This window comes from Triticum aestivum, chromosome 2A (assembly GCF_018294505.1).
Source record: "Triticum aestivum cultivar Chinese Spring chromosome 2A, IWGSC CS RefSeq v2.1, whole genome shotgun sequence".
NCBI lineage: Eukaryota > Viridiplantae > Streptophyta > Magnoliopsida > Poales > Poaceae > Triticum > Triticum aestivum.
In genome coordinates, this window is record NC_057797.1 from 348914205 (window position 1) to 348940405 (window position 26201).

Consider the following 26201-nt stretch of genomic DNA (forward strand, 5'->3'; position numbering starts at 1 on the left):
CGGAGCGGGGAAGGCTAGCCGGTGGTGGGGTGGCATCTGCGGAGTTTGTACTAATGCTAAAAAAACTCGTATTAGGGTATCTTAGAATATTTAATGAAGTATATTGAAAATAATAAAGAAGTATAATTAATGCGTATATGAGGTATATTGAGAATGGGAGTATATATTCCCAGGAGTACAGAAAAGGAGTCCTATATACCTATATATATACTGGACTATAGTCTATATATATATACTGAACTATTCTGTTACTAGAAACGTAATATTATTCTGTTACTATCAGGACTATAAGGGCGCGATCTGACGAATCTCGAAACCAATTGAGAGAGGCACGTCTAAAACTTCCCCGACCCGAAGACAAATACAGAAAATGCCCCAACACTCATCATCTCTGACACAACCCTGATGAGATCCTCGCCGCCATGACCTCCTCCCCCGCGCGCCACCCCCGGGCTCCCCTCGGCGCGCCGCCCCCGGGCTACCCTCCGGCGCGTCGCCGCCCGGCTCTCTCCCCCACACCAGCCTCTCCTTCCCTGCGCCAGCCACCTCCCCGACCCACGCGCGGCCCCCCTCCTTCCCCGCGCCGGCCACCTCCCTGCCCCGCGCGCCGGCCGCTCCTTCCCCCGCGCCGACCGCCTCTCTCCACTGCGCGCCACCCTCCTCCTTCTGATGCGCTGACGGTCGCCATCTCCTTTTCCTGACCTGCCGGACGTCGCCTCCTTCCCAGATCCCACTGCCGCCCCGCAATACAACCGGCGCCGCGGCTGTCGCCCCGCACCAGATCCATGCGCCGCTGCCGCTCTACCACCGTGTGCAGGCAGTTCAACGTGCAACCACTGGCCGTTCAAGCTCTCCGCCGTGGACACGCCCCTCCACCTCCTTCTGGTTGCCTCTCATCCTGGTGTGGCCAGGGCGTTGGCTTCGCTGCTGCTGCGACCGACAGTCCAACCCGGCCGCCCCAGGTCGTTCACCCGTCGCAGCTCCCAGGCTGATTGTGTCGAGCCACCTTCCGCCCGCACCTTGGGCTCCCATATGCGTCCCCTACCCCAGCTGGTGCACATGTCCCTGCCCACCGCTGGTGCCCTACTGTCCAGAAGTTTGATGAATTGTACACTCGTCAGTCTGTGTGTTGTTATTCAGTTCCACTAGATGTGTGTGACAAATTGGTTTACTTTCTCAGTCCAGCTAGTCTTCCTCTTTAAGTTCGGGCTTCGCTCACCTGTTCGCGCTCGACAGAATCGAGCTCTTCCATGGTTCGCAGTCCAACTGCTAGCTCCGCCTCCGATCGTCTCTTGCTCTGCAGCTGTATCCGGCTAGGCTGTTCATGCGACGACCTCCTCTTCCAGGTCCGGCGCCCCCCTGTACTTCCTCAATCTTTCAGATTTTGATCCTTCTTTTTTGCAGGTTGCCGAAAAACAGGATGTAACATTTATGAAAAAAGAGATGAATTTAGAGGAAGATGCAGCACTGGAACGCAGAAGACTCAGTTCACAAAAAAAACACTGAAAAAATAGCAGGAACAGGCAGCAGATTACAAAAATGAAGATATAATAAAGTTCTGAAAAATGCTATGAAATTCTGAGTGTTGCAATTCAGTCCTGTTCAGTTAAGTTTCGTAAAAGTAGTACATCCCAAACAACAAGTAAAGTTTGACAGCAAACCTGTACTGGTACATCAGTATATACCCCATTAGCAAAAATCATGTTATGGTGTTTTTATACTTTCCTGGATTACCAAAAAGATGGTGCTTTGCTATTTCTCTATTAGTATTTCTGTTAGTGCCTTCAAATTGAAAGAGCTGTGGAACTGACCCGTGGGCATTTTCCGTAAAAACATTGTGCTACCTTTTGAGCACTGCGTTTGGATTCCATTTAATATTCTTTTTCTGCGAAACACTGAAATAGACAAAAAACAGCAATTTGCATTGGGCCTTGGGTTTATAGGTTAGTCCCAAAATTAATATAAAAGTGTAAAATAAAGCCCATTAACATCCAAAAAAAGATAATAAAATAGCATGGAACAATCAAAAATTATAGATACGTTGGAGACGTATCAAGCATCCCCAAGCTTAATTCTTGCTCGTCCTCGAGTAGGTAAATGATAAAAACAGAATTTTTGATGTGGAATGCTACCTAACATAATTCTAAATGTAATTCCCTTTATTGTGGCATGAATATTCAGATCTGAAAGATTCAAGACAAAAGTTTAATATTGATATAAAAATGATAATTCTTCAAGCATACTAACTAAGCAATTATGTCTTCTCAAAATAACATAGCAAAAGAATGTTCATCCCTACAAAATCATATAGTTTGGTCAATGTCCATTTTCGTCACACAAAAATGCTCTCATCATGCACAACCCCGATGACAAGCCAAGCAATTGTTTCACACTTTAGTAATCTAAAAAAAATTCAACTTTCACGTAATACATGAGCGTGAGCCATGGATATAGCACTATGGGTGGAATAGAATATGACGATGGGGTTATGTGGAGAAGACAAAAAGGAGAAAATCTCACATCGACGCGGCTAATCAATGGGCTAGGGAGATGCCCATCAATTGGTGTCAATGCAAGGAGTAGGGATTGCCATGCAACGGATGCACTAGAGCTATAAATGTATGAAAGCTCAACAAAAGAAACTAAGTGAGTGTGCATCCAACTTGCTTGCTCACGAAGACATAGGGCATTTGAGGAAGCCCATTGTTGGAATATACAAGCCAAGTTTTATAATGAAAAATTCCCACTTGTATATGAAAGTGACAAAACAAGAGACTCTCTAGCATAAAGATCATGGTGCTATTTTGAAGCACAAGCGTGGAAAAAAGGATAGTAGCATTGCCCCTTTATATATAGGATTTTCTACAAGTGCTTGCCACAGAACTAGTTAAGGGTTTCAACAGTGCAAAAGTTCTCAAAAATTCTAAAAACAATACTGAACCAACACACCTATAATATAACATGATCCAACGGAGGGATTAAAAAAATACGACCGTATGTGTCCTGGAAAAAAAACAAATAGTTCAGTATATATTTATGTCGCAGTGAGGTGAAATGCTTATTACATTAGAGAGATGCTCCCATATTTATTTCATATTTTTTGATAACTTTTAAACCGTTAAAAGTTTAGGGACACTTAAATAGTTCTGTGGCAAGCTATGATAGACACAGTTTTACCTATATATATATATATATATATATATATATATATATTGGGCCTTCTTTTTTTGGCATTTCTCTTTTTTTTTATTTGGGACAATGATCTACTAATGATGATCATCACACTTCTATTTATTTACAACTCAATGATTACAACTCGATACTAGAACAAAGTATGACTCTATATGAATGCCTCCGGTGGTGTACCGGGAAGGGCAATGAATCAAGAGTGACATGTATGAAAAATTATGAACGATGACTTTGCCAAAAATACGATGTCAACTACATGATCATGCAAGGCAATATGACAATGATGATGTGTGTCATGATAAATGGAACGGTGGAAAGTTGCATGGCAATATATCTCGGAATGGCTATGGAAATGCCATAATAGGTAGGCATGGTTGCTGTTTTGAGGAAGATATAAGGAGGTTTATGTGTGACAGAGCGTATCATATCACGGGGTTTGGATGCACCGGCGAAGTTTGCACCAACTCTCAAGGTGAGAAAGGGCAATGCACGGTACCGAAGAGGCTAGCAATGATGGAAGGATGAGAGTGCGTATATCCATGGACTCGACATTAGTCATAAAGAACTCACATACTTATTGCAAAAATCTACAAGTCATCAAAAACCAAGCATTACGCGCATGCTCCTAGGGGGATAGATTGGTAGAAAAATACCATCGCTCGTCCCCGACTGCCAGTCATAAGGAAGACAATCAAATAACACCTCATGTTTCAAATTTGTTACACAATGGTCACCATATGTGGATGCTACAGGACTTGCAAACTTCAACGCCAGTATTTCTCAAATTCACAACTACTAAACTAGCACACTTTAATATTACCACCTTTATATCTCAAAACAATTATCAAGTATCAAACTTCTCCTAGTACTTAATGCACTTTTTATGAAAGTTTTTATTATACCGATCTTGGATGCCTATCATATCAGGACTAAATTCATAACCAAAGCAAACTAGCATGCTGTTATAAGGGACTATCAAAATAATATAAGTGAAGCATGAGAGATCAATAATTTTTATAAAATAAAACCACCACTGTGCTCTAAAAGATATGAGTGAAGTACTAGAGCAAAATTATCTACCTCAAAAGATATAAGTGAAGCACATAGAGTATTCTAATAAATTCCGATTCATGTGTGTCTCTCTCAAAAGGTGTGTACAACAAGGATGATTGTGGTAAACTAAAAAGCAAAGACTCAAATCATACAAGACGCTCCAAGCAAAATACATATCATGTGGTGAATAAAAATATAGCTCCAAGTAAATTTACCGATGGACAAAGACGAAAGAGGGGATGCCTTCCGGGGCATCCCCAAGCTTAGGTGTTTGGTTGTTCTTGGATTTTACCTTGGGGTGCCTTGGGCATCCCCAGTCTTAGGCTCTTGCCACTCCTTGTTCCATAATCCATCAAATCTTTACCCAAAACTTGAAAACTTCACAACACAAAACTTAAAAGAAAATCTCGTGAGCTCCGTTAGTAAAACAAAACAAACCACCACTTCAAGGTACTTTAATGAACTCATTATTTATTTATATTGGTGTTAAACCTACTGCATTCCAACTTTTCTATGGTTCATAAACTCTACTACTAGCCATAGATTCATCAAAATAAGCAAACAACACACGAAAACAGAATCTGTCAAAAACAGAACAGTCTGTAGTAATCTGTAGGTTTCGAATACTTCCGGAACCCCCAAAATTCTAAAATAAATTTCTGGACGTGAGGAATTTATCTATTAATCATCTGCATAAATAATTAACTAAATAGCACTCTCCAGTAAAAAATGACAGCAAATCTCGTGAGCGCTAAAGTTTCTGTTTTTTACAGCAAGATCGCAAGGACTTTCCCCAAGTCTTCCCAAAGATTCTACTTGGCACAAACACTAATCAAAAGCATAAAACCACATATAAAATGAGGCCATATTAATTATTTATTACTAAACAGAATCAAAAAGCAAAGAACGAAAATAAAATTGGGTTGCCTCCCATCAAGCGCTATCGTTTAACGCCCCTAGCTAGGCATAAAAGCAAGGATAGATCTAGGTATTATCATCTTTGGTATGCAATCCATAAGTGGCCCTCATAATAGATTCATAAGGCAATTTAATTTTCTTTATAGGAAAGTGTTTCATGCCCCTTCCTTAACGGAAATTGGAATCTAATATTCCCTTCTTTCATATCAATAATTGCACCAATCGTTCTAAAGAAAGGTCTACCAAGAATAATAGGACATGAAGGATTGCAATCAATATTAAGAACAATAAAATCTACAGTCACATAATTAGTATTAGCAACAATAATAACATCATTAATTCTTCCCATATGTTTCTTAATGGTGGAATCCGCAAGATGCAAGTTTAAAGAACAATCATCAAATTCACGAAAACCTAGCAAATCACACAAAGTTTTAGGAATCGTGGAAACACTAGCACCCAAATCACACAAAGCATAGCATTCATGATCTTTAATTTTAATTTTTAATAGTAGTTTCCCACTCATCATGAAGTTTTCTAGGGACAGAAACTTCCAATTCAAGCTTTTCTTCATAAGATTGCATTAAAGCATCAACGATATGTTTAGTAAAAGCTTTATTTTGACTATAAGCATGCAGAGAATTTAGCATGGATTAAAACAAGGAAATACAATCTATTAAAGAACAATTATCATAATTAAGTTCCTGGAAATCCAAGATAGTGGGTTCATTGCTATTTAAACTTTTGACCTCTCCCATCCCACTTTTATCAATTTTTGCATCAACATCCAAAAACTCCGTATCATTGGGACGCCTTCTAACTAAAGTTGACTCATCTCTGGTCCCATAATTATAAAGATTCATATTGCAAAACAAAGATTTAAAAGGGGATACATCAATAACTTTTAGATCTTCATCATTATTATCATGGAAACTAGAAGAAAACACTTTCACAAAGCAATCTTTTTTAGCACGCATCCTAGCGGTTCTTTCTTTGCACTCATTAATGGAAATTCTCATAGCTTTGAGAGACTCATTGATATCATGCTTAGGTGTAATAGATCTAAGTTTCAAAGAATCAACATCAAGAGAAATTATATCCACGTTCCTAGCCAACTCATCAATCTTAGAGAATTTTTCTTCAATCAAAGCATTGAAACTCTTTTGCGAACTAATAAGTTCTTTAATATTAGATTCAAAATTAGAGGGCATCTTATTATAATTTCCATAAGAATTGTTGTAGGAATTACCATAATTATTAGAGGAATTACTAGGAAACGGCCTAGGATTAAAATTACCTCTATACGCGTTATTACCAAAATTGTTCCTACCAACAAAATTCACATCCATAGATTCATTATTATTCTCAATCAAAGTAGACAAAGGCATATCATTAGGATGAGAAGATACACTCTTATTAGCAAACCATTTCATAAGCTCATCCATCTTTCCACTCAAACCATTGATTTCTTCTATACCATGAACATTTTTACTAGTAGATCTTTCAGTATGCCATTGAGAATAATTAACCATAATATTATCTAGGAGTTTAGTAGCTTCTCCTAAAGTGATTTCCATAAAAGTGCCTCCCGCGGCCGAATCTAAAAGATTTCTAGAAGCAAAGTTCAATTCGGCATAAATTTTTTGTATAATCATCCAAAGATTCAAACCATGTGTAGGGCAATTACGTATCATTAATTTCATCCTCTCCCAAGCTTGTGCAACATGTTCATGATCATGTTTCTTAAAATTCATAATATCGTTTCTAAGAGTGATGGTCTTAGCGGGAGGAAAATACTTGGAGATAAAAGCATCTTTGCACTTTTTCCAAGAATCGATACTATTGTTAGGCAAAGACGAAAACCAAGTTTTAGCACGATCTCTAAGAGAAAACGGGAATAGCTTCAGTTTAACAATATCATTATCCACATCTTTCTTCTTTTTCATATCACATAAATCAACAAAGTTGTTTAGATGGGTAGCGGCATCTTCACTATGAAGGTCGGAAAACGGATCTTTCATGACAAGATTCATCAAAGCAGCATTGATTTCACAAGATTCGGCATTGGTAAGAGGAGCAATCGGAGTGCTAATAAAATCATTATTGTTGGTATTGGAAAAATCACACAATTTAGTATTGTCTTGAGCCATCATGACAAGCAAGCAATCCAACACACAAGCAAACAAGAAACAAGCAAAAAGAGACAAACTGGAGAAGAGAAGGGGAACGAAAAAGAGGGTGAATAAAATGGCAAGGGTGAAGTGGGGGAGAGGAAAAGTATAGGCAAATGGCAAATAATGTATTGCGAGGGATAAGATTTTATGATAGGTACTTGGTATGTCTTGACTTGTGCGTAGACTACCCGGCAACAGCGCCAGAAATCCTTCTTGCTACCTCTTGAGCACTGCGTTGGTTTTCCCTTGAAGAGGAAAGGATGATGCAACAAAGTAGCGTAAGTATTTCCCTTAGTTTTTGAGAACCAAGGTATCAATCTAGTAGGAGGCCACACACAAGTACCTTGTACCTACACAAACAAATAAGAACCTTGCAACTAACGCGATAAAGGGGTTGTCAATCCCTTCACGGTCACTTATGAGAGTGAGATCTGATAGAGATGATAAGATAATATTTTTGGTATTTTTATGATAAAGAGTAAAATTAAAGATTGCAAAATAAAAGGTAATAGAAATAGCTTGTTGATGGAAGATTAATATAATGGAGAATAGACCCGGGGGGCATAGGTTTCACTAGTGGCTTCTCTCAAGATAGCATAAGTATTACGGTGGGTGAACAAATTACTGTCGAGCAATTGATAGAAAAGATAATAATTATGAGAATATCTAGGCATGATCATGTATATAGGCATCACGTCCGTGACAACTAGACCGACTCCTGCCTGCATGTACTACTATTACTCCACACATCGACCGCTATCTAGCATGCATCTAGAGTATTAAGTTCATAAGAATAGAGTAACACATTAGGTAAGATGACATGATGTAGAGGGATAAACTCAAGCAATATGATATAAACCCCATCTTTCTATCCTCGATGGCAACAACACAATACGTGTCGTTTCCCTTTCTGTCACTAGGATCGAGCACCACAAGATTGAACCCAAAGCTAAGCACTTCTCCCATGCAAGAAAGATCAATCTAGTAGGCCAAATCAAACTGATAATTCGAAGAGACTTGCAAAGATAAACCAATCATACATAAAAGATTTCAGAGAAGAATCAAATATTGTTCATAGATAGACTTGATCATAAACCCACAATTCATCAGATCTCGACAAACACAACGCAAAAAGAGTTACATCGAGTAGATCTCCAAGAAGATCGAGGAGAACTTTGTATTGAGATCCAAAGAGAGAGAAGAATCCATCTAGCTAATAACTATGGACCCGAAGGTCTAAAGTAAACTAATCACACATCACCGGAGAGGCCATGGAGTTGATGTAGAGGCCCTCCGTGATCGATGCCCCCTCCGGCGGAGATCCGGGAAAGGCCCCAACATGGGATCTCTTGGGTACAGAAGGTTGCGGTGGTGGAAATAGGGTTTCGTGGAGCTCCTCGATATTTTCAGGGTATATGACTATATATAGGAGGAAGAAGTAGGTCGGTTGAGCCACAAGGGGCCCATGAGGGGGGAGGGCACGCCCAGGAGGGGTGTAACACCCCGGATGTAACTTTCCCTATTTGTACTCCAACTCTTGCCGTTTGCAGCGTTAAGTTATATTTATTTCCTCGGGTTCGGGTTTTTGTCTCCGTGTGTTGTTGTTGTTGTCATGCATCTCATATCATGTCATCATGTGCATTGCATTTGCATACGTGTTCATCTCATGCATTCGAGCATTTTCGCCGATGTCCGTTTTGCATTCCGGTGCTTCGTTCTCCTCCGGTGGTCATTTCTAACTTTCTTTCGTGTGTGGGGATTAAACATTTCCGGATTGGACCGAGACTTGCCAAGCGGCCTTGGTTTACTACCGGTAGACCGCCTGTCAAGTTTCGTACCATTTGGACTTCGTTTGATACTCCAACGGTTAACCGAGGGACCGAAAATGCCTCGTGTGTGTTGCAGCCCAACACCCCTCCAATTTGGCCCAAAACCCACCTAACTCTGCTCCATCATCTAGAGCGTTCGATCACGATCGTGTGGCCGAAAACCGCCCCTCATTTGGACTCTCCTAGCTCGCTCTATGCCTATTTAAACACCCCTCGATTTTCGGATCTCCTTCTCCCCCCGAAACCCTAAATTTCGCCTCCGCGCCGCCGGACACGTCCGTCCCGGGCGGACGGAATCGCGCCGCTGCACCCAGCCAGTCTCAGGCCGCCACGTGGCCTCCCCGCGCCGCCTCCTCCCCCGGCCCGCCGCGGCCCATCGCGGGCCCTCTCCGCCGCCACTCGGGCCCGCGCCCCGCCGCCCGCGACCCGGCTCGCCCCGCCGCCTCCGCCGCTCGCAGCGCCACCCCGCCTCCTCGCCCGACACCGGCCGCCGCCCGCCGCCCGGCCTGGCCGCCGACCGAGCCGCCCCGACGCGCCAGGCCGCCGCCGCCTTCGCCGCTCGCCGCCAACCGCCGCAGCCGCCGGCTCCGGCCCCCGCGGGGCACTCCGGCGAGCGCCACCGCTCCGGCCGGCCCTCCCTCCTCTCCGGTGAGTGCCGGATCCGCCGCCGTGAACAGTGTTTTCGCCAGATCCGGTTTCGGTGAACAGTAAACCCTAGGGGTAAATTTCGTCTAAGTCCCGAAATTCTTAATCCATGTTGCCCTGTTCGTGACCCCGTAACTTTGCATCCTTAGCTCCGATACATGCATATAGCACATCAAAATGTTCATCTCAGAGAGTAGATCATTTCGTTCCATTGCATCATTTTCATTTGAGCTCATCTTGATGCCCGAAATGCTGTTAGAAGAGGGCTATTTGAGATTATTGTCAGATCTGCTACTCCGTTTAGCACTTTTGTCATTTTTGCCATGATTCTTGTGTGCATGCTATGCCCATGAGTTCTACATGTGTTTTGTTAAGGGTTTTGTCATCTTTACAGAGGTGCAACCCATGTATTTTTAGGATGTGTGTGTTGACTAGTGCAAGCTTGCAAAGTGGTGCACTTGCTAATTCTGGTTTCAGGGACTTAGTGATTTCACTAAGTCCTAGAGCTGTTTATCTCATGATGTCATATGTTCATGTTGTTTCCTAGTGATCCGTGCCTCTTTTGAGGATGACCAGTAAGGATGTTTTGTTAATATTGTAGTGCTCTATCCATCTATGTCTTTGTTTGCAATTATGGAGCACCCTAGCTTGAGTCAATCGAGCTCTACTTTTGCTACTTTGTGAATCTGGGCAGATTGTCAACTTGTTTGCAATTTTGCCGGTGTTGTTGTAGTTGATCCGTGCATGCTATGCTATTGTTCTTGCCATATCTAGCTTGTATTTTGTGCCTTCTTGATGGATGTATGCTTGTCTTGCCATGAATTGCTCTGTAGTGAGTGCATCAAGCTCGTAAACATGCCTACTTGAGTTATATTTCAGCATGTGTCAGTTTTTCACTAAGTCTGAAAACTGATTATGTTTTTGCTAGTTCACTTGCTTGCAATTGTATTTTCTGATCCCTTTTGGCTCAAGGTCACTAAGGGACTTTTGTTAAGCTCTTTGAGTAGCTCCATGCCATGCTTTACTTTGTCATGTTCAGGTCCTGTAGCATGTAGTTTTGTTGCTCCGAAGAGGGCTACCTGATCTGAAATTCCAGGCGAGTGTTAATTTCACTAAGTCTGAGATCTGTTCGTCATATGCATTTTTGCCATGCTTGTTTGAACCTGTTAATGGATGAATTGGCCGTAGCTCAGTGCTAGACTTTTGTTAAGCATCTTGTGTGCATCCCTGCCATGTATTTTGTTGTCATATTTGGTGGCTGTAGCATGTTCATTTCGTTGCATTTAGATGCCTACTTGCTGTAAATCGCAGACCGGTGTCATTTTTGAATCGCTTGCCATTTCCAAACCGTAACTCCGATTCCGGCGTTCTTTATATCGTTTTCAAGCGATTTCGTCTCATCTTTCCAGTGGCACACTTGGTTTTCCAAGTTGAGGCCAGGTTCATGCATTTCCTGTCATATCTTGCATTTTGCATCCCGCATCGCATTCCGCATAGCATATCATCTTTGCATCGTGTTGTTTGAGTTGCACGTGGTTGATTGTATCCTTGTTGCTTGTTTGTCTTGTTTGGGTAGAGCCGGGAGACGAGTTCGCTAACGAGGAGCCCGTTGAGTTTGCTTTTGAGGATCCAGTCAACTCTGACAACTGTGCATGCAAGATGATCATACCCTCGAAATCACTACTATCTTTGCTATGCTAGTTTGCTCGCTCTTTTGCTATGCCATTGCTACGATGCCTACCACTTTCTTGCAAGCCTCCCAAATTGCCATGTCAAACCTCTAACCCACCATTGTCCTAGCAAACCGTTGATTGGCTATGTTACCGCTTTGCTAAGCCCCTCTTATAGCGTTGCTAGTTGCAGGTGAAGATTGGAGGCCGTTCCTTGTTGGAACATTTATTTACTTGTTGGGATATCATTATATTATCTTGCTATCTTAATGCATCTATATACTTGGTAAAGGGTGGAAGGCTCGGCCTCTCGCCTAGTGTTTTGTTCCACTCTTGCCGCCCTAGTTTCCGTCATATCGGTGTTATGTTCCCGGATTTTGCGTTCCTTACGCGGTTGGGTTATAATGGGAACCCCTTGATATTTCGCCTTGATTAAAGCTTTTCCAGCAATGCCCAACATTGGTCTTACCCTTTGCCACCTAGCCTCTTTTTCCCTCGGGTTTCCGGAGCCCGCGGGTCATCTTATTTTAAACCCCCCGGGCCAGTGCTCCTCTAAGTGTTGGTCCAAACTAGACTCCTGTGTAGCGCCCCCTCGGGGAAACTCGAGGTTTGGTTTTAGTTGTATGGAGCGCTCATCTGAGTGTGCCCTGAGAAAGAGATATGCGCAGCTCCTATCGGGATTTGTCGGCACATTCGGGCGGTGTTGCTGGTCTTGTTTTAACCTGTCGAAGTGTCTTGAGTTACCGAGATACCGAGTCTGATCGGAACGTCTTGGGAGGAGGTCTATTCCTTCGTTGACCGTGAGAGCTTGTCATGGGCTAAGTTGGGACTCCCCTGCAGGGATTGAACTTTCGAAAGCCGTGCCCGCGGTTATGGGCAGATGGGAATTTGTTAATGTCCGGTTGTAGATAACTTGAACCTTAATTAATTAAAATGAATCAACTGAGTGTGTTACCGTGATGGCCTCTTCTCGGCGGAGTCCGGGAAGTGGACACGGTGTTGGAGTAATGTTTGCGCAGGTTGCTCTCTAGTTTCTCGCTCGTGCTTTGCCTTCTCTTCTCGCTCTCTTTTGCGAATAAGTTAGCCACCATACTTGCTAGTCGCTTGCTGCAGCTCCACTCATATTTTACCTTGCCTTACCTATAAGCTTAAATAGTCTTGATCGTGAGGGTGCGAGATTGCTGAGTCCCTGTGGCTCATAGATTACTATTACACCAGATGCAGGGCCTGATGATTCCGCTCCAGGAGACGCATACGAGCTCAAGTGGGAGTTAGACGAAGACTCTCAACATTACTATGTTTCCTTTCCCGATGATCAGTAGTGGTGCCCAATTGGGGGTGAACGGGACCGTTGTCGCATGTTGGGTTCTCTTTTATTTTGGCGCCGTAGTCGGGCCATGAGTGTTTGGATGATGTAATGTTATTTATGTACTTGTTTGACGTGGCGAGTGTAAGCCAACTATGTTATCTCCCCTTTATTATTTATATTACATGGGATGTTGTGAAGATTGCCTAACTTGCGACATATGCCTTCAATGTGATTATGTCTCTAAGTCGTGCCTCGACACGTGGGAGATATAGTCGCATCGAGGGTGTTACAAGTTGGTATCAGAGCCTTCCCCGACCTTAGGAGCCCCATTGCTTGATCGTTTTTAGTGGCCGAGTTGTGTCTAGAAAAATGTTTTGAGTCTTTTAGGAATTATATATCGGAGAGTTTAGGAATTCTTTTTTACTTCCCAGTCTCCTCATCGCTCTGGTAAGGCATCCTGACGTAGAGTTTTGACTCTTCTCTTCTCAAATTTCACTAATTTTTTTTAGGATCACGCGGGTATCTTGGAATCGTTCCGATGGTTTTATGATGAGAACATTGTCTTGGTGCCTCCTGTCAGGGGTTTAGTGGAAGTGTCCCGGGGAGTTGAGCTCTGAGGTGTTGTCATCATAATTTTATCGTTGCAGTTCTGGAATACCTGAGTTTAGTACGCCGACATCGAAAATCTCTTTTATGCAGTTCGTTGGTGAGATAACCTCGACGCCACCCAGTACTGGGGCGGGAGTTCGGGAGTATCGCCATAACTTGTATAACGGATGCTTTTCGAAGGTTGAGGTAGATGGTTTCCGAAGGTTTCTTGGTTATGTGTTGAAGGATGGATACAGCTGGATGTAGGAGTTGCTAGTTTGGGTGAGATATTATGCTTCCCCTGTATCCCCAACACATGATTACATAACCGGAAAGGTTCGGGAGTTTCATAGGTGGGAATTCTAGTAGCTCTAGTTCTTCTTCCACGGATATTGGTTTGAGATTGGGATTTCTTACCGATTATTCGTTCTTGATCCGTACCTTGTTGAATTGTTTCTCTACCTTAATTCTACGTGGCTTCTCAATTTATGGATATGTGACCATTTCAAGAGGAATGCATTCGTTCATTTTGTTCGGATGTGAAGACTATATGTTTCAATTTTCATTCCGTTGGATTCAGCTTCAATACTGTGTATCATTGTGCTAATGGTGGTCAACCTCTTCAGGATGGCTCCTCCAACGCGCACGACTTTGAATCCTGATCCGCCACCACCTCCACCTCCTCCAGAGGCATGGCAAGCTGTGATGGCCGCAACCAATGCAAACACACAGCTGATCATGCAAATTCTTCAAGAGCGCAATCAAGGCAGTCAAGAGAATCAAGGCAGCAATCAGAGTCACTTTGCTACACTCAACCAGTTCCTTGCTAACGGGCCAAAGACTTTCAGCAATTGTGTTGAGGCAACCGATGCTGACGATTGGCTTGTGGATCTGTGTAAGCATTTCGAGTGCAGTAACGTCAGGCCTGAGGACTTTGTTAAGTTCGCTTCCTTCCAACTCAAAGATCAAGCTGCAGAATGGTTCCAGCAGTACAAGGATTCTAGAGGTGGACGTGTTATCACTTGGGATGATTTCTGTCGAGATTTCCGAGCTCATCATATTCCGCAGAGCGTGGTTGAAAGCAAGCGTGAGGAATTCCGCAATCTGAAGCAAGGCTCTTTGTCTGTCTATGACTACAACAAGTTGTTCCAGAAGCTCGCCCGCTTTGCCAAGCAGGACGTCCCTGATGAGAAGAGCATGATATATCAGTTCAGGGGTGGTCTCAGAGAAGATATCCAGCTCGCTCTTGTTCTCTTTGAGCCCTTGAGGTACGATGAGTTCTACAACATGGCACTGAAGCAAGAGGCTGCTCAGTTGAGGTGCGATGCTTCCAAGAAGCGAGTCAGAGATGTTACTCCTTCTTCCTCTACTCAAGTGGCCAAGCAGCAGAAGTATTGGCTTCCTCCTCCTCCGTTCCGTCAGCCGTATCAGCAGAAGAGTAAAGGTGGCAGTGGTTCTTCCCACCCACCCAACCCTGGCTTTCAGAACAAGACTTCGTCTCAAGCTCCAAGATCGAGTGCTCCGTATCACCGTCCGCTTGCAGAGGTCACGTGCAACAAGTGCCAACAGAAGGGTCACTATGCCAACAAGTGTTTCAACCAGAGGCGTCTTCCTCCTCCTCCTCCCGTGAGATCGGCAAGTACAGCTGTGGTCAAGCATAACCCCAAGTTCGCCAAGGTCAATATGGTGAATGCAGCTCAGGCAGAGGACTCACCAGATGTCATCATGGGTAACCTTCCTGTTAATGATATTCCTGCAAAAGTTCTTTTTGACACTGGTGCATCGCATTGCTTCATTTCCAAACCTTTTGCATCAAAGTATGAGTGTGATTATCAGTATCTGCAAAGTTCCTTGCAAATTGTGTCACCGGGCAAGCAGATGACAGCTAACACCTGCGTCCCTGAGGTTACTATCACATTGGGTGACTACAAGTTCCTTTCTTCCCCAATTGTTCTGGATAACTCGGATATTGATCTTATTCTCGGAATGGATTGGCTTTCTAAGCACAAGGCACATCTTGATTGTGCTGCCAGGCAGATTCAATTGACTCATTCGTCTGAGGATGTTATTGTCTTTGCCGCTCGGGATAATACAATCCGTCTATTTTCTCTCAATGAGAAGGGTGAATTGGATGCTATCTCTCAAATTCCAGTCGTTTGCGAATATCAAGACGTCTTTCCAGAAGAGCTTCCAGGAATGCCTCCGCACCGGCCAGTTGAATTCGTAATTGATCTTGAGCCTGGCACGGAACCTGTGTGCAAGCGTCCTTACAAGCTCGGACCTGAAGAGTTGAAGGAGCTGAAGAAGCAACTCGATATTCAAGAGAAAATGGGTCTCATCCGGCCTAGTTCTTCTCCGTGGGGTTGTGGTGTTCTTTTTGTGAAGAAGAAGGATGGAACGGACCGACTTTGTGTTGATTACCGTCCAGTGAACAAGAAGACCATCAAGAACAAATACCCACTTCCCAACATCAATGAGCTGTTCGAACAACTCAAAGGCGCCCAAGTATTCTCCAAGCTTGATCTCCGTATGGGTTATCATCAGATTCGAATCCGTGAGCAAGATATTCCCAAGACGGCCTTCAGGACAAGCTTTGGTTCATATGAATACACTGTCATGTCTTTTGGCCTCGCCAACGCTCCTCCGACGTTCTCTCACATGATGAATTTCATCTTCAACGCCTACACCAATGACTTCGTTTTGGTCTATCTCGACGACATTCTGGTTTTCTCGAAGAACAAGGAAGATCATGCCAAGCACTTGCGTTTGGTTCTTGATAAGCTCAGAGAACACAAGTTCTACGCCAAGTTCTCCAAGTGTGAATTTTGGCTCGATGAGGTTCTTTATCTTGGTCATATCATCTCTGCCAAGGGCATTGCCGTGAATCCTGAGAAGGTGTCTGCAATTGTGAATTGGGAACCTCCTCAGAACGTGAAGCAACTCCGTAGCTTCCTCGGTCTCGCAAGCTATTGCCGAAGATTCGTTGAAAACTTTTCTAAGATCGCGAAGCCTCTCTCTAATCTTCTCCAGAAGCACGTCAAGTACGTTTGGTCTCCGGAGTGTGACATTGCTTTCAACACTTTGAAAGAGAAATTGATCACTGCTCCAGTTCTGACTCCGCCTGATGAATCCAAGCCGTACGAGGTCTTTTGTGATGCCTCTCTCCAAGGTCTTGGCGCAGTATTGATGCAAGAGAAGAAAGTTGTTGCTTATACATCTCGCCAGTTGAAGCCTAATGAGAAGAACTACCCCACTCATGATCTCGAGTTGGCGGCAGTTGTGCATGCTCTTTTGACTTGGAGACATCTTCTATTGGGAAGAAAAGTGGACATTTTCACTGATCACAAGAGTCTCAAGTACATCTTCACTCAGCCTAATCTCAACCTCAGGCAAACTCGATGGGTCGAAATGATTCAAGAGTATAATCCGAGTATTGAGTACACTCCAGGCAAGGCTAATGTGATTGCTGACGCATTGAGCGGGAAAGCTTACTGCAACAGTCTGATTCTCAAGCCTTATCAACCCGAGCTTTGTGAAGCTTTCCGCAAACTTAACCTGCAAGTTGTTCCTCAAGGTTTCCTCGCCAACCTTCAAGTCTCTCCTACCTTAGAAGACCAGATTCGCCAAGCGCAGCTTCTTGATGCTATGGTGAAAAAGGTGAAGATTGGGATTGCCAAGAGTCAGTCCAAGTACAAGTGCTACCGCCTTGATGACAAGGACACTCTCTTCTTCGAGGATCGTATTGTTGTACCCAAAGGTGACCTTCGTAAAGTGATCATGAACGAGGCTCACAATTCTCTCCTCTCCATCCACCCTGGGAGCACGAAAATGTATCAGGACCTCAAGCAAGCTTATTGGTGGACTCGAATGAAGCGCGAGATTGCTCAATTCTTGAATGAATGTGATGTCTGCAGAAGAGTGAAGGCAGAACACCAAAGGCCAGCAGGTCTCCTCCAACCTCTTGCCATTCCAGAATGGAAGTTTGACCACATTGAAATGGACTTCGTGACTGGGTTTCCAAAGTCCAAGCGTGGCAATGATGCTATATTCGTTGTCATCGACAAACTCACCAAAGTGGCTCATTTTCTGCCTATTAAAGAGTCGATCACTGCAGCCCAATTGGCGGAACTCTATACCTCTCGTATTGTCTCTCTGCACGGTATTCCTCAAGTGATCTCTTCAGACCATGGCAGCATCTTTACCTCGAAGTTTTGGGATTCTTTTCAGAAGGCCATGGGCACCAACATCCGATTCAGCACAGCTTTCCATCCTCAAACTAGCGGTCAAGTCGAGCGTGTCAACCAGATTCTTGAAGATATGCTCAGGGCTTGTGTGATCTCCTTTGGCATGAAGTGGGAGGATTGTCTTCCTTATGCTGAATTCTCCTACAACAACAATTTTCAAGCAAGTTCGGGCAAGGCCCCATTCGAAATTCTGTATGGCAGGAAGTGCCGTACCCCTCTCAACTGGTCTGAAACTGGTGAACGTCAGCTTTTGGGTAATGACTTAATCACAGAAGCAGAAGAAATGTGCAAAGTCATTCATGATAACCTCAAAGCAGCCCAATCCCGCCAGAAGAGCTACTATGATAGTAAGCACCGCGATTTGGCTTTCGAGATCGGAGATCATGTTTACCTCCGCATCTCTCCTATGAAAGGTACTCGTCGCTTCGGTATCAAAGGGAAGCTTGCCCCTAGATACGTGGGACCTTTCAAGATTGTCAGCAAGAGAGGCGACCTCGCCTATCAACTCGAGCTTCCTTCAAACTTTGCAAATGTTCATGACATGTTCCATGTCTCTCAGCTCCGAAAGTGCTTCAAGACTCCTGACCGCACCGCCAACTTCGAGGACATTGAGCTCCAAGAAGATCTCTCTTATCGTGAGCACCCAGTTGCTATTCTTGAAGAGACTGAACGCAAGACTCGCAACAAGTCAATCAAATTTCTCAAAGTCAAGTGGTCACACCATTCCGACCGTGAAGCTACCTGGGAACGCGAGGATCACCTCCGTTCTGAGTACCCGATGTTCTTTCAGTCCTAGATCTCGGGACGAGATCCTTTCGTAGTGGTGGAGTGTTGTAACAACCCGGATGTAACTTTCCCTATTTGTACTCCAACTCTTGCCGTTTCCGGCGTTAAGTTATATTTATTTCCTCGGGTTCGGGTTTTTGTCTCCGTGTGTTGTTGTCGTTGTCATGCATCTCATATCATGTCATCATGTGCATTGCATTTGCATACGTGTTCATCTCATGCATTCGAGCATTTCCCCGATGTCCGTTTTGCATTCCGGCGCTTCGTTCTCCTCCGGTGGTCATTTCTAACTTTCTTTCGTGTGTGGGGATTAAACATTTCCGGATTGGACCGAGACTTGCCAAGTGGCCTTGGTTTACTACCGGTATACCGCCTGTCAAGTTTCGTACCATTTGGACTTCGTTTGATACTCCAACGGTTAACCGAGGGACCGAAAAGGCCTCGTGTGTGTTGCAGCCCAACACCCCTCCAATTTGGCCCAAAACCCACCTAACTCTGCTCCATCATCTAGAGCGTTCGATCACGATCGCGTGGCCGAAAACCGCACCTCATTTGGACTCTCCTAGCTCCCTCTATGCCTATTTAAACACCCCCCGATTTTCGGATCTCCTTCTCCCCCCGAAACCCTAAATTTCACCTCCGCGCCGCCGGACACGTCCGTCCCGGGCGGACGGAATCGCACCGCTGCGCCCAGCCAGTCTCAGGCCGCCACGTGGCCTCCCCGCGCCGCCTCCTCCGCCGGCCCGCCGCGGCCCATCGCGGGCCCTCTCCGCCGCCACTCGGGCCCGCGCCCCGCCGCCTCCGCCGCTCGCAGCGCCGCCCCGCCTCCTCGCCCGACGCCGGCCGCCGCCCACCGCCCGGCCCGGCCGCCGACCGAGCCGCCCCGACGCGCTAGGCCGCCGCCGCCTTCGCCGCTCGCCCCCAACCGCCGCAACCGCCCGCTCCGGCCCCCGCGGAGCACTCCGGCGAGTGCCACCGGTCCGTCCGGCCCTCCCTCCTCTCCGGCGAGTCCTCGTTGCCGGCGAGCGCCGGATCCGCCGCCGTGAACAGTGTTTTCGCCAGGTCCGGTTTCGGTGAACAGTAAACCCTAGGGGTAAATTTCGTCTAAGTCCCGAAATTCTTAATCCATGTTGCCCTGTTCGTGACCCCGTAGCTTTCCATCCGTAACTCCGATTCATGCATATAGCATATCAAACTGTTCATCTCAGAGAGTACATCATTTCATTCCATTGCATCATTTTCATTTGAGCTCATCTTGATGCCCGAAATGCTATTATAAGAGGGCTATTTGAGATTATTGTCAGATCTGCTACTCCGTTTAGCACTTTTGTCATTTTTGCCATGATTCTTGTGTGCATGCAATGCCCATGAGTTCTACATGTGTTTTGTTAAGGGTTTTGTCATTTTTCCAGAGGTGCAACCCATGTATTTTTAGAATGTGTGTGTTGACTAGTGCAAGCTTGCAAAGTGGTGCACTTGCTAATTCTGATTTCAGGGACTTAGTGATTTCACTAAGTCCTGGAGCTGTTTATCTCATGATGCCATATGTTCATGTTGTTTCCTAGTGATCCGTGCCTCTTTTGAGGATGACCAGTAAGGATGTTTTGTTAATATTGTAGTGCTCTATCCATCCATGTCTTTGTTTGCAATTATGGAGCACCCTAGCTTGAGTCAATCGAGCTCTACTTTTGCTACTTTGTGAATCTGGGCAGATTGTCAACTTGTTTGCAATTTTGCCGGTGTTGTTGTAGTTGATCCGTGCATGCTATGCTATTGTTCTTGCCATATCTAGCTTGTATTTTGTGCCTTCTTGATGGATGTATGCTTGTCTTGCCATGACTTGCTCTGTAGTGAGTGCATCAAGCTTGTAAACATGCCTACTTGAGTTATATTTCAGCATGTGTCAGTTTTTCACTAAGTCTGAAAACTGATTATGTTTTTGCTATGTTCACTTGCTTGCAATTGTATTTTCTGATCCCTTTTGGCTCAAGGTCACTAAGGGACTTTTGTTAAGCTCTTTGAGTAGCTCCATGCCATGCTTTACTTTGTCATGTTCAGGTCCTGTAGCATGTAGTTTTGTTGCTCCGAAGAGGGCTACCTGATCTGAAATTCCAGACGAGTGTTAATTTCACTAAGTGTGAGATCTGTTCGTCATATGCATTTTTGCCATGCTTGTTTGAACCTGTTAATGGATGAATTGGCCGTAGCTTAGTGCTAGACTTTTGTTAAGCATCTTGTGTGCATCCCTGCCATGTATTTTGTTGTCATATTTGGTGGCTGTAGCATGTTCATTTCGTTGCATTTAGATGCCTACTTGCTGTAAATCGCAGACCGGTGTCATTTTTGAATCGCTTGCCATTTCCAAACCGTAACTCCGATTCCGGCGTTCTTTATATCGTTTTCAAGCGATTTCGTCTCATCTTTCCAGTGGCACACTTGGTTTTCCAAGTTGAGGCCAGGTTCATGCATTTCCTGTCATATCTTGCATTTTGCATCCCGCATCGCATTCCGCATAGCATATCATCTTTGCATCGTGTTGTTTGAGTTGCACGTGGTTGATTGTATCCTTGTTGCTTGTTTGTCTTGTTTGGGTAGAGCCGGGAGACGAGTTCGCTAACGAGGAGCCCGTTGAGTTTGCTTTTGAGGATCCAGTCAACTCTGACAACTGTGCAGGCAAGATGATCATACCCTCGAAATCACTACTATCTTTGCTATGCTAGTTTGCTCGCTCTTTTGCTATGCCATTGCTACGATGCCTACCACTTTCTTGCAAGCCTCCCAAATTGCCATGTCAAACCTCTAACCCACCATTGTCCTAGCAACCGTTGATTGGCTATGTTACCGCTTTGCTAAGCCCCTCTTATAGCGTTGCTAGTTGCAGGTGAAGATTGGAGGCCGTTCCTTGTTGGAACATTCATTTACTTGTTGGGATATCATTATATTATCTTGCTATCTTAATGCATCTATATACTTGGTAAAGGGTGGAAGGCTCGGCCTCTCGCCTAGTGTTTTGTTCCACTCTTGCCGCCCTAGTTTCCGTCATATCGGTGTTATGTTCCCGGATTTTGCGTTCCTTACGCGGTTGGGTTATAATGGGAACCCCTTGATATTTCGCCTTGATTAAAGCTTTTCCAGCAATGCCCAACATTGGTCTTACCCTTTGCCACCTAGCCTCTTTTTCCCTCGGGTTTCCGGAGCCCACGGGTCATCTTATTTTAAACCCCCCCGGGCCAGTGCTCCTCTGAGTGTTGGTCCAAACTAGAGTCCTGTGCAGCGCCCCCTCGGGGAAACTCGAGGTTTGGTTTTAGTTGTATGGAGCGCTCATCTGAGTGTGCCCTGAGAAAGAGATATGTGCAGCTCCTATCGGGATTTGTCGGCACATTCGGGTGGTGTTGCTGGTCTTGTTTTAACCTGTCGAAGTGTCTTGAGTTACCGAGATACCGAGTCTGATTGGAACGTCTTGGGAGGAGGTCTATTCCTTCATTGACCGTGAGAGCTTGTCATGGGCTAAGTTGGGACTCCCCTGCAGGGATTGAACTTTCGAAAGCCGTGCCCGCGGTTATGGGCAGATGGGAATTTGTTAATGTCCGGTTGTAGATAACTTGAGCCTTAATTAATTAAAATGAATCAACTGAGTGTGTTACCATGATGGCCTCTTCTCGGCGGACTCCGGGAAGTGGACACGGTGTTGGAGTAATGTTTGCGCAGGTTGCTCTCTAGTTTCTCGCTCGTGCTTTGCCTTCTCTTCTCGCTCTCTTTTGCGAATAAGTTAGCCACCATACTTGCTAGTCGCTTGCTGCAGCTCCACTCATATTTTACCTTGCCTTACCTATAAGCTTAAATAGTCTTGATCGCGAGGGTGCGAGATTGCTGAGTCCCTGTGGCTCACAGATTACTATTACACCAGATGCAGGGCCTGATGATTCCGCTCCAGGAGACGCGTACGAGCTCAAGTGGGAGTTCGACGAAGACTCTCAACGTTACTATGTTTCCTTTCCCGATGATCAGTAGTGGTGCCCAGTTGGGGGTGAACGGGACCGTTATCGCATGTTGGGTTCTCTTTTATTTTGGCGCCGTAGTCGGGCCATGAGTGTTTGGATGATGTAATGTTATTTATGTACTTGTTTGACGTGGTGAGTGTAAGCCAACTATGTTATCTCCCCTTTATTATTTATATTACATGGGATGTTGTGAAGATTGCCTAACTTGCGACATATGCCTTCAATGCGATTATGTCTCTAAGTCGTGCCTCGACACGTGGGAGCTATAGTCGCATCGAGGGTGTTACAAGGGGTAGGCGCGCCCCTTGCCTCGTGGACTCCTCGTTCGTTTCTTGACGTCCACTCCAAGTCCTATGGATCACATTTGTTCCAAAAATCATGTTCCCAAAGGTTTCATTCCGTTTGGATTCCGTTTGATATTCCTTTTCTGCGAAACACTGAAATAGGCAAAAAAAACTGCAATTTGCACTGGGCCTTAGGTTAATATGTTAGTCCCAAAAATAATATAAAAGTTTAAAATAAATCCCATTAACATCCAAAACAGATAATATAATAGCATGGGACAATCAAAAATTATAGATACGTTGGAGACGTATCACATTGCTACTTGTTTTTTTCTAATTCCAGGTTTACATTCTAGCATACATTTTTCTCTTATCAATTACCCATCTATCCTTCCTTGTAGATGGAGATGTGTGCATATATACACGTGTTCTGGACTTATCCGCTGGTGTGCGCGTGCTGCTGTATCCTCTTCTGGCCACTCTAATCTACACCCTCAGTACAAGCCGATGCATCGCCAAGGTACACTGGAATGCATATGTGTTTCTTTTGTGGTGATGATTTTGGGAGTAAACTATGGAAAAATTAACAAGAGAAATATAAGAGCGTTTAGATCACTAAAGTAGTGATCTACAATGCTCTTTTATTTCTTTATAGAGGAGTACTCAAGTCCATCTTGCAAACCAGTAGCAGTTCTATAGTGCAAACATGCATCAAATTAAAAAAACGAACTTGACTTGAAGCAAATTCATATCTGAGTGTTTATTTCGTAGCTTATCGATACTCATATAAGCCCATGCATATTTGGGTGTTTATTACTTCCAACTCTGAAGTTTGACATGCATATTTGGGGATGGTTTCAGGTACTAGTTTGGAACTGTATCTAACCCATACTATAAAATATTTCAGCAGTTCGACAGGGGTTGTGGGGTTCTGTTCGACGATGACGAGCCAGGCAGCCGACCTTTGCATCATGAACTGGCGCAGTTTGATCTTGTAAGAATTGGAATTTCCCTGATGTTGAGTGTGTCGGTGCATTTGCTTGGTAGCTTTGCTACTCTAGTTAGTAACATATCACTTGCTAAATCAAAATATTTTGGATGTTCACTTTCCTGTGTATTGTTGAATAATTCTCATGCTTTCTTTTTTGAGAGCTACAAAAATCATAGTGCTTAAAATACCGATGTGTGTATCATACTTGAATTGAATAAAGTTAGAGGAGAAACTACCCCTATTCCATTAGTTTGAGAAGTACAAGTACACCTTTCTGATAGTACAGTGCTGGCCCGGTGCTGGCCCTGCACAAATGGCGTCCTCAGTGAAGGAAATATGCCCTAGAGGCAATAATAAAGTTATTATTTATTTCCTTATATCATGATAAATGTTTATTATTCATGCTAGAATTGTATTAACCGGAAACATAATACATGTGTGAATACATAGACAAACAAAGTGTCACTAGTATGCCTCTACTTGACTAGCTCGTTAATCAAAGATGGTTATGTTTCCTAACCATAAACAAAATGTTGTTATTTGATTAACGAGGTCACATCATTAGTTGAGTGATCTGATTGACATGACCCATTCCATTAGCTTAGCACCCGATCGTTTAGTATGTTGCTATTGCTTTCTTCATGACTTATACATGTTCCTATGACTATGAGATTATGCAACTCCCGTTTGCCGGAGGAACACTTTGGGTGCTACCAAACGTCACAACGTAACTGGGTGATTATAAAGGAGCATTACAGGTGTCTCCAAAGGTACATGTTGGGTTGGCATATTTCGAGATTAGGATTTGTCACTCCGATTGTCGGAGAGGTATCTCTGGGCCCTCTCGGTAATGCACATCACATAAGCCTTGCAAGCATTACAACTAATGTGTTAGTTGTGAGATGATGTATTACGGAACGAGTAAAGAGACTTGCCGGTAACGAGATTGAACTAGGTATTGGATACCGACGATCGAATCTCGGGCAAGTAATATACCGATGACAAAGGGAACAACGTATGTTGTTATGCGGTCTGACCGATAAAGATCTTCGTAGAATATGTAGGAGCCAATATGGGCATCCAGGTCCCGCTATTGGTTATTGACCGGAGATGTGTCTCAGTCATGTCTGCATTGTTCTCGAACCGTAGGGTCCGCACGCTTAACGTTACGATGACAGTTATTATGAGTTTATGCATTTTGATGTACCGAAGTTAGTTCGGAGTCCCGGATGTGATCACGGACATGACGAGGAGTCTCGAAATGGTCGAGACATAAAGATTGATATATTGGAAGCCTATGTTTGGATATCGGAAGTGTTCCGGGTGAAATCGAGATTTTACCGGAGTACCGGGAGGTTACCGGAACCCCCCGGGAGCTGTATGGGCCTTAGTGGGCTTTAGTGGAAAGGAGAAAGGGGCAGCCCAAGGTAGGCCGCGCGCCTCCCCCCTCCCCTAGTCCTATTAGGACAAGGAGAGGTGGCCGGCCCCCCTCTCTCTCTTTCCCCCTCGGGGAATCCTATTCCAACTAGGATTGGGGGGGGGAGTCCTACTCCCGGTAGGAGTAGGACTCCTCCTGCGCCCTCCTCCTGGCCGGCCGCCCCCTCCCCCTTGGATCCTTTATATACGGGGGCAGGGGGCACCTCTAAACACACAAGTTGATCCTTGAGATCGTTCCTTAGCCGTGTGCGGTGCCCCCTGCCACCATATTCCACCTCGATCATATTGTAGCGGTGCTTAGGCGAAGCCCTGCGACAGTAGAACATCAAGATCGTCACCACGCCGTCGTGCTGACGGAACTCCTCCCCGACGCTTTGCTGGATCGGAGCCCGGGGATCGTCATCGAGCTGTACGTGTGCTAAGAACTCGGAGGTGCCGGAGTAACGGTGCTTGGATCGGTCGGATTGGGAAGACGTACGACTACTTCCTCTACGTTGCGTCAACGCTTCCGCAGTCGGTCTGCGTGGGTACGTAGACAACACTCTCCCCTCTCGTTGCTATGCATCACCATGATCTTGCGTGTGCGTAGGAAATTTTTTGAAATTACTGCGTTCCCCAACAGTGGCATCCGAGCCTAGGTTTTATGGTTTGATGTTATATGCACGAGTAGAACACAAGTGAGTTGTGGGCGATATAAGTCATACTGCCTACCAGCATGTCATACTTTGGTTCGGCGGTATTGTTGGACGAGACGACCCGGACCAACATTACGCGTACGCTTACGCGAGACCGGTTCTCCCGACGTGCTTTGCACATAGGTGGCTTGCGGGCGACTGTCTCTCCAACTTTAGTTGAACCGAGTGTGGCTACGCCCGGTCCTTGCGAAGGTTAAAACGGAGTCTATTTGACAAACTATCGTTGTGGTTTTGATGCGTAGGTGAGATTGGTTCTTACTTAAGCCCGTAGCAGCCACGTAAAACATGCAACAACAAAGTAGAGGACGTCTAACTTGTTTTTGCAGGGCATGTTGTGATGTGATATGGCCAAGACATGATGCTAAATTTTATTGTATGAGATGATCAT

The 26201-nt window shown here is 44.7% G+C and overlaps 1 long non-coding RNA gene across 1 annotated transcript; it reads left to right on the top strand.

Moving 5' to 3' along the window:
* Positions 1-336: 336 nt before the first annotated feature.
* Positions 337-1576, top strand: LOC123185267 (uncharacterized). The gene is made up of 2 exons (XR_006493277.1): positions 337-1346; positions 1405-1576. It is a non-coding gene; the product is annotated as an uncharacterized lncRNA (long non-coding RNA).
* Positions 1577-26201: the final 24625 nt, after the last annotated feature.